At 41.9% G+C, this 8,799-nt stretch overlaps 1 protein-coding gene across 1 annotated transcript in view; it reads left to right on the forward strand.

Moving 5' to 3' along the window:
* The window catches only part of KLF12 (KLF transcription factor 12), a gene marked incomplete at its 5' end in the record, with an annotated part of 283,835 nt that overhangs the window by 238,625 nt on the left and 36,411 nt on the right, over positions 1 to 8,799 (forward strand).

The raw sequence follows: 8,799 nt of genomic DNA on the forward strand, positions 1-8,799 counted from the left end.
CTCTGTCCTATTGGATGGAGAGCATCTGTGAACAGCAATTTTCAAGTTAAAGGCTGGAAGAAAGATAAATGGGACTTTAACCACTTGCTGACCGCCCGCCGCCTTTTTATTGCAGCAGGGCGGCTCGGCTGCGTCCAGTCACATAGTACTACAAGACTGGAGTGCATGTGGTTTTCCTGCTGGGGCCATGCTCCCGCTGTGTTTAGACACAGCGAGAGGCGGAAGCCGGGAGGAGCGGCGGAGATTGCCGCTGCCCTCCCGCGATCGTCCGAGAAACTGAGAGAAGACAATACAGAATACAAATTGGCCTAAATTGAAAAAAAAAAAAATTAATTTTTTATTGGGAATGTTTTATAGCAGAAAGTAAAAAGAATTTAGTTTTTTTCAAAATTGTTGCTTTTTTCTGTTTATAGCGCAAAATCTAAAAACCGCAGAGGTGATCAAATACCACCAAAAGAAAGCTCTATTTGTGGAAAAAGTATGGGGTACAGCATCGCACGACCGCGCAATTTTTAAAACCTTCCGGGGCTGAAGTGGTTAAATGAAGCAAATGTTTTAATGCACCTCCATCCCTATCTCTGGAAATAAATGGGGGTATTTGGGACTTTAGATGATTTACATGACAAACAACTTGGTAAAAAATATATTTACATGTTTATTTTCATGAACAAATAACATAGCACATTGCAGTTAATACATGCATAGGTATTAATTAGTTCATATATATATATATATATATATATTTATATATACTGTACATTAAACCATAATCCAAATGTGATGTGCAGTGTGCCCAAATGTGCAGCTGAAAGGACTATCTGTTCAAAATAGGGGTATTTTATGCATCCAGTATGACCGCAGGTCCCTCCCAGCGTCACGCTGGCATAGTAGAGGAGAGGCACCCGAACGGCAGCCGATAGCATTTGGAGGCAAAACGCCTCCCTCATGGTTCAGCCAAGGAGTGGGCATCATGGCGCCGGCGTGTGTTTTTCCACGCTTTGGCTGATCCATGGGGTAGGAGATTAGGTGACTTCGGAAGGCAATTGGTTCCACTAGGTTTTAGTTAGGGGTATCAGAGTAAAGGGGGCTGAATACAAATGCACGCCACACTTTTCAGATATTTAGGGGTATGAATATGTTTTCAATGCACTGTAGATGGACAGAAATGCAAACAGCCTGGCAGGCAAAACTGCTTTAATCTATATATATCAAGTGTTTATTTAGCTGTCTGTCTGAAAAACTTTCATTCAAATATATTCCTCAATAGCCACAAAGGATACAAAACAAAGTTATGAACACCAAATACATTTGAAAATCCAGATATTACCTTGTGACATTAGCAGTAATAAAAGTCACTGTGCTGTACATAGCATGTGCAGAGTGCAGAGCTATGGGGGGAACCCAGCAGGTCCACCCACTGCTGGCTGCCTGCTGAAATCTACAGGAAGGGACAGAGACAAGACCAGTCACCCTGCATAAGGAAAGGGAGCAGCAGGCATTGGTCTTCATTAAAGGTCTTAAAGTTTCACACTGGTATATTTCACAGATCTGGAAGAAATACACAAACCATACCCAAATTCCAGTAATAATATATACATGCCTCTTGTATTTGGACAATATTTTCCCATCCTAGAGTTCAGCTTTAACTAAAAAAATAATTGTTTTTGATTACATTAAAAATTCGTGTCTACACTTGGCCTACTTATGTTTATGTTCTGATTTATGGCATGGACCTGCTGATCAGTTCTGACCAATGGAAGAACCTCCTGTGCCTGTGTAATGTAAACACAGGCGCAGAAAATGATGCAATCTCCCCTGCTGGAGCCCTTTTCGGTTCCAGCGCACGAGGAGAGAGCATCACAGTGAGTACACAATCACTACACTAACACCAGTATACATAGGCACATTTTTCACCCTCTGATCACCCCGCCTCCCCCAGTTAACCCTTTCACTCCCTGTCACAGTGTCACTATATACAGTGTACAGATGATTTACTAATCACTGCATTTTTGTCACTGGTGACGCCAGTTAGTGTCAGCCGAAGTTAGTGGTAGTTAGCGTCAGTCTCCTATATGTTTAGATTACCCGCCATAAATTCCCTAATAAAGGTTTAACCCCTTGATCACCCCCAATTAACCCTTTCACTCCCTGTCACAGTTTCATTAGCAGTGTACAGATTTTTTTCCTGATCACTGTATTAGTGTCACGGATGACGCTAGTTAGCTAGTTAGCATCAGTGTCTGTCTTATTATAGCGTCAGGGTCCTGTCGCATATTCTCTAATAAAGTTTTACCCCCTGATCCCCACTGTTAACCCTTTCACTCCTGTCACAGTGTCATTAGTAAAGTGTACAGTTCTTTTTTCTGACCACTGTATTAGTGTCGCGGGTGAGGCCAGTTAGCGTCAGCATCAGCGTCAATTAGCATCGATCCCAGACAGTGTCAGATTTTAATCCTTTGATTGCCAGTAACACTAACACACACACATTATATACCTCCATTACTAGTATAGTGTCTGAACGCATCAAAATCTTTGATCTGATCAGAACTATACTAGCTTCCCCAATAGTTTAGTGTTCCCAAAAGTGTGGCATTAGCAGGATCATCCCTGACACCTGCCAGCATCTGCGTTTAGCCCCTCCTCACAGCCCACCCAAACAAGTGCAGTTTTAATAAATCCCTGTCACTTCCAATACACAGCACACAAAACCGCAGCGTTAGCAGAGTCAGGCCTGATCTCTGCTAGCACTAGCAGCTAATTTTTTTTTTGTAGCGGTTCAAACAGTCTTTGACAACCAGGTGCTTTTTTACCTGTGAGTCACACTAGGTACCTGTAAATTTAGTGGCCAAAATGTAAAATGAAAGGTACAATAGTGAAGAGGCCTACAGGATACTGAGCATGACAGAAGAGAGCGATGGGGAAGCATCAATGTCAGAATCAGGCTCAGTATACAAATCTGTAGAGAGCAGCGGCACCCTGACAGATAGCTCTGACGATGGAGTAGAGGTCCCTGCTAAGATCAGGCGTACCTGACCCCGTTCTTCTGTTGCTGAGGTGCAACAACCGCATGATTCTCGTATGCAGCAGAGTGTCAGTACTAGTGCTGCTCAACCTTCTGGTGAACTGGCGAACACCAGTGGCCTAGTACACCCTGGTCATAGACAAACCAGCACTGCAGTATCACTTGGTGATGTGGCAAGCCCCATAAGATCGTTTCAAGCTGGTGCGGTGGCTGGCACAAGTAGTGGCCCGCAGCCACCAATAATTCAAACGTAGGTCCGTAGAACCCATAGTGCACTTCCTGATGCGCTTGTAAATCCTGATCGGCAGCCCACAGATTCTGCAGCACCCGTACTTCCCCCATTCACTGGCCAACCTGGAATTCAGGTAGAAACAGCAGATTTTACGCCCCATTTTTTTAGCTGTTTTTCACAGAAAATCTGTACAGATATGTTGTGGACCAAACCAATTTGTATGCTAATCAATTTATCACCACAAACCCAAATTTGACCCTTGCCATACAATTTGGCTGGAAACCTATCACAGTTCCCAAAATGAAGACCTTTCTGGGCCTATCCCCCAACATGGGCAATACTAAAAAGAATGAGTTGTAGTCATATTGGCCCACTGATCAAATTTAATATATGCCTGTGTTCTCTGCTGCCATGGTCAGGGCTAGATATGGGCAAATATTGCGGTTCATGCACTTCAACGACAATGAAATCTGTCGTCCTCGGGGTGACCCTGAACATGATCGGCTCCACAAAATTCGGCCCCTCGTGAACAACTTCAACCAAAAATTTGCAGCCTTGTTTATCCCTCAACAGGATGTCTGCATTGATGAGTTCCTGATTAAGTTTTCTCGCTGCCTTGCTTTCAAACAGTTTCTCCCTAGCAAGCATGCCAGATATGCGGTCAAGATGTACAGTATATGCTCTGTGACAGGGCAATAGGCTATACATGTATTTTCTGCATTTACGAGGGAAAAGATAGCAATAAGGAGCCCCCCAACTGCCCCCACTACATAGGGAGCAGCGGCAAGATTGTTTTAGTAAATGTATCATAGTTTGTAGACGCTATATCTTTTGTGCAAACCAATAAATGTATGCCTATTGAATTTTGTTTTACCCAAGACATGTTGCTGAATACATTTTGGTTTAAATGTATGATAAAAACTGAGATTATTGGAATTTATTTATAACAAAAAGTAGAAAATATAATTTTGTTTACTTTTCGGGATTTTTTTGTTTATAACGCAAAAATAAAAATCCAAGTGGTAATCAAATACCACCAAAAGAAATCTCTATATGTGGGGGGGGGGGGGGAAAGGACGCAAACTTCGTTTGGTATAGCATTGCATGACCACACAATTACCAGTTAAAGCAGCGTAGTGCCAAATTGCAAAAAGTTCTCTAGTTAGGAAGGGGGTAAAATCTTCCGGAGCTGAAGCGGTAATGTTGCTCTGTTTAGTACACTCCTAACTTGCATGCAGGTTTGTTTACCTTAACATATATTATACTAGCGGTATCGACTCACGCTCGTGGCCATCTCACCTCAATTTCCCATCTCTCTTTATTGCCACTACCTTTATGCCTGTGCTTCCTACCTTTCCTTCTTCTATCTCTCCCTACTCTACCCTGCCCTCCTCCTCCGAGTAGGCCTATTGGCTCATACTTTACCTAACCCCTTCCCCTTATATACATTGTCCAATCTATTGTTATATATTGTTTTTAGATTGTCATACTTTTTTTGGACTACTAAAAATCTCTATCAATAAAGAATTATTGAAACTAAAAAAGAATTTGTCTTTCAAAAAAAATCTTGCAATTTATGAGATTCCATAATTATACTAATCATATTTTATATCTATAATGAAAAGTATAAGCACTGTACTCAGTTGTAAGTATATTACACCTAATTTTTATGTTGCACAATATTTGCACAACTGTTTATCAAATCTATATTTTAATATTTTTTCTAAAAATACACAAAAATTAATTTTATTGCACAAAAACACAATTTAATACCCATTTTTTGTAAAAAAAAAAAGTAAAAGATGAGGTAATGGCATGCCATGCATACTTTAAAAGTGATCAGATCACTTTTACATGACTGCTGTGAGTTGTGAAAGGGACATGCCAGAAAATGTTTGTTGATCAGTCTGTATTGACAGTGGTGAGGATTTATCCATTTACCTCATTTGTGTAAATGACGGAATTTTTTTTTTTTTTTCCTACAGTCTGCTGGCTGAAAGGAAAAAAAAAAGTCTTTGCTTAAGGGTCCTTTCACGCGGGCGGTCCGCTCGGCATACACTGCTCTGCTCAGTGGGAGATTGCACCGCTGATTCCCGCTGAGCAGGCGGATGACCGCCTGTCTGTTTTCACCCGATCTTATCCAAACCGATCCTCCAGACGGATAAAAATAGGGTCAATATCCATATGGATTTGGCGGACAGCATCTGATCGGATAGTGTCGGGTATCAGCGGACATGTCACCGTTGACATCCGCCGCTCCATAGGGGTGAATGGAGGGTCCGATCAGGTTTGCCTGAAAACCTGACAGGTGGACCTGGTTGGACCACTCATGTGAAAGGACCCTTAGTATTAACTTGAATCATCCTTTGCAAGCTAACATTCTGAGTCATTTCAGTCCTCCAGTGCATATGACAGAATTTCCTGCACTCCTTTAGTAGGGCAATGAGCTATTATGGCCATAAATCTCGGTAACATGCCTTGGGAAGTAGAGAATGATACCAGTTATTTTAAAACCTTGTCTTCCCTGCTCTCTGTTGTGCTTTACTGAGCTGTTATCAGTCATCCTGACAATAAGACAGGGCAGCAAAAACACCTCATCATTCCGGGTGTCAGAAGTCAGTAGGCCCCTAATTTGCATGGTATCAACTGTTGCAGAGCCAGGCAGTCAAAAAATTGATATGCAGTGCATGCATGTTCCCAGATTTTAACAGATCGCTCATTGTACTCTGTACAGATTATCATTTAGACTGGTGTTCTTTAATTGACATTTCTCATTAAACTACTGAGCTGTAATAGGAGATGCAGAGAAACGTGTACACGATTATATAGCAATAGGAGGTAAAAAGTAACATCTACAGGCTTATTCAGGCTGTGCAAACGGCGTAAAAGTTCAGTAATTCAGTATTCAATAACAAGCAAGCATCAGTGTAAAAGAGTGGGATGAGCAAGAACGTGATTGGTTGCTGTAAAATCCTGCACTCAATTCGCATGTACACTAATCCAATAGGTGCATTTGGGCTGGTGGCTTTGGGAAACACATTACAAGGACATTTATCAATTCTGTTGCACAAGGCAATTCTGACTATAAGCAATGAGGCAAATTATGAGACAGATTCACTTCATCTTCATTATTAAAGTGTATACGTAAACCATCACCTTGTAAAGCAACCCATTCCCTTTAAAATAGAAAATGAAAAGCAAAACATTTGTTCACTTTTTTCCCCTTTTTTATAAGTGATCCCATACCCTATGTTCTCAGCTGAATAAGGATCTTAGAGAGATGGAAGAGGAGATACAATAGCACACCAATTTCCACAAAAAAAGGCTGTGCATGATGGGGGAGGGGCGGGGCAGAAAACTGGCCAGGCTGTGCTCTCCTGCTTGTGTGGTCAGTTTGGGATAGGAAAGCAGAGGGACTGGCAGGAAAACCAGGAATATCACACAAAGGAAGCAATACAAAGAGAACAAGATACCTTTTCATACAAGTACATGGTACAGCAGTCACATATCAGGAATATGATTTTTTGGGTTGACCTATTATTTAATTTCCTCACTCTAATCCTCTTAATTAGCACTATCTCAGAATAAAACTGTCCCTGGACTATTTGATTTGTCTCACCTATAGCTAAATCTGTTGCAGACCTGTGTACATTTTGTACCTTTTTATAGCTTCAGAAAACAGGTTCTCATCAGTGTTGGCAAATTAGTCCTAGAATATTTTATTGATACATACTGTATTTGATATACATTTAACAGCACACAATATTAATTAGCATTCCAAAGAACAATAACGTGGTTGTAAAGGCAGAAGGTTTTTATCTGAATGCGCTCTATGCAAGATAAAAAGCCTTCTGTGCGCAGATATGTGCGCTGAGCCTATATCTATCCAGCGATGTTGCAAGAGACACTCGGCTGCCCGAGACTCTCCCCTCCTCATTGGCTGAGATGGCAGCCCAGCACCATAGGCTCGCGCTGCTGTCAATCAAATTCAGTGAGCCAATGAGGAGAGAGAGAAGGGGCGGGGCCGGGCCAGAGAAGGGGCGGTGCAGGCCGGGCCATGCCTCCATGTTTGAATGGACACAGGGAGCTGCGACTAGGCTCTGGTGCCTCCATAGCAAGCTGCTTGCTGTGGGGACACTCAACAGGAGGGAGGGGCCAGGAGCACCCAAGAGCAACCCGAGAAAAGGAGGATCTGGGCTACTCTCTGCTAAACCACTTCACTGAGCAGGTAAGTATAACATGTTTGCTATTTTTATCAAAGAAAAAATTAGACTTTACAATTACTTTAAAGCTGAATAGAAATTTTTACATAGTTACCTTAGTCCAGCCTTCATTGAAAACTACAAGCGGACAAAAGATGTCCCCCCTTGTGGGCATAACCCTGCACGGTCTCGCTGTTTTCAAAAAGTGACAGCTTGTATGGGGAACTTCTCCCAGTACTGCTGTCACAGGGGCAGAAGGCAATGGGGAGCAGCTGCAGCAGTGGGAACATGTTACATGCTCCAGCCTAATAACGGGGGGAACATGTAACATGTTCCAAAAGGTGAACCTTTCCTATAAAGTGGAACTGTGGACAAGAGTTTTATTTTATTTAATACAGTCGAAAAATAATATAATGTATGCAAAGTTTATGTGTCTGCCTGTGTCCCATGTAGCAAAAGTTCCTCTCAATTCTTTTTCCAGTGACAAGTGCACCACAACAGGAAGTGATTGGAAACTTTTCCAGTGGGGACACAGGCAGCAGTAAAAGACTCTGGAAGGATTTAAACCTTTCCCACTATACTAAATGTGGAGTGACCCATGAGGAAGTAGTGACCCATAAGGAAGTGGGTGTGTGTGACCCAAGAGGAAGTAGGGAAGGTCTTCCAAATGTGGAGACCAGCAGCATTAAAATAGAGAGTCAGTTCCCTCACTGTTTAAAAATAAGTTTTAGTTTTGAGTTTCACTTAAATGCCACATGGCTGACAAGAAATTATTATTTGGCATTTTACGGTAACATACACTGTTTATTCTGTATCTTCATCCAATAAAGTAGTTGTAAACTCTTTATTCTAACTTGAGCACATTTTAATCTTCATTACTAAAGCTAATGATCGCTGCCTGTGTAATTCTCCTTACTTGTTACTTCTTCTTATATTCCATCCCGCAATGCTTCATGACGTCACTGGCGCATGCGCTTCTCATCCCTCGATTCACAGGATGCTCTGTGTGCTGTTCCCCCTTCAACATCATGCCGTGGCCAAGAGTTCTGCTCTCTGCGGCACAGCTGAGAAGACACGCGAGACTTGGCAGACATTCCCAGCTTCCTTGTCCTCCCTTTAGTAAGCACACGATAGCGCATGCATGAGATTTCGGCAAGGGAACCCAAGGAAGGTGGAAATTACATCCACAGGGGATTCAGCAAACAATAACTAAGATGGCACTGCCGAATCCTGGAAGAAGCATTTATTAAAATAGATAAAATTACAGTGAGTAACAAGCGTTTTTAGATACTTTAGACTGGGCAATAATTGTAAATAATGTAATCTATTATGTGACATGAAAA

This window comes from Pelophylax lessonae (assembly GCF_965119305.1).
Source record: "Pelophylax lessonae genome assembly, chromosome: 2".
Lineage (NCBI taxonomy): Eukaryota > Metazoa > Chordata > Amphibia > Anura > Ranidae > Pelophylax > Pelophylax lessonae.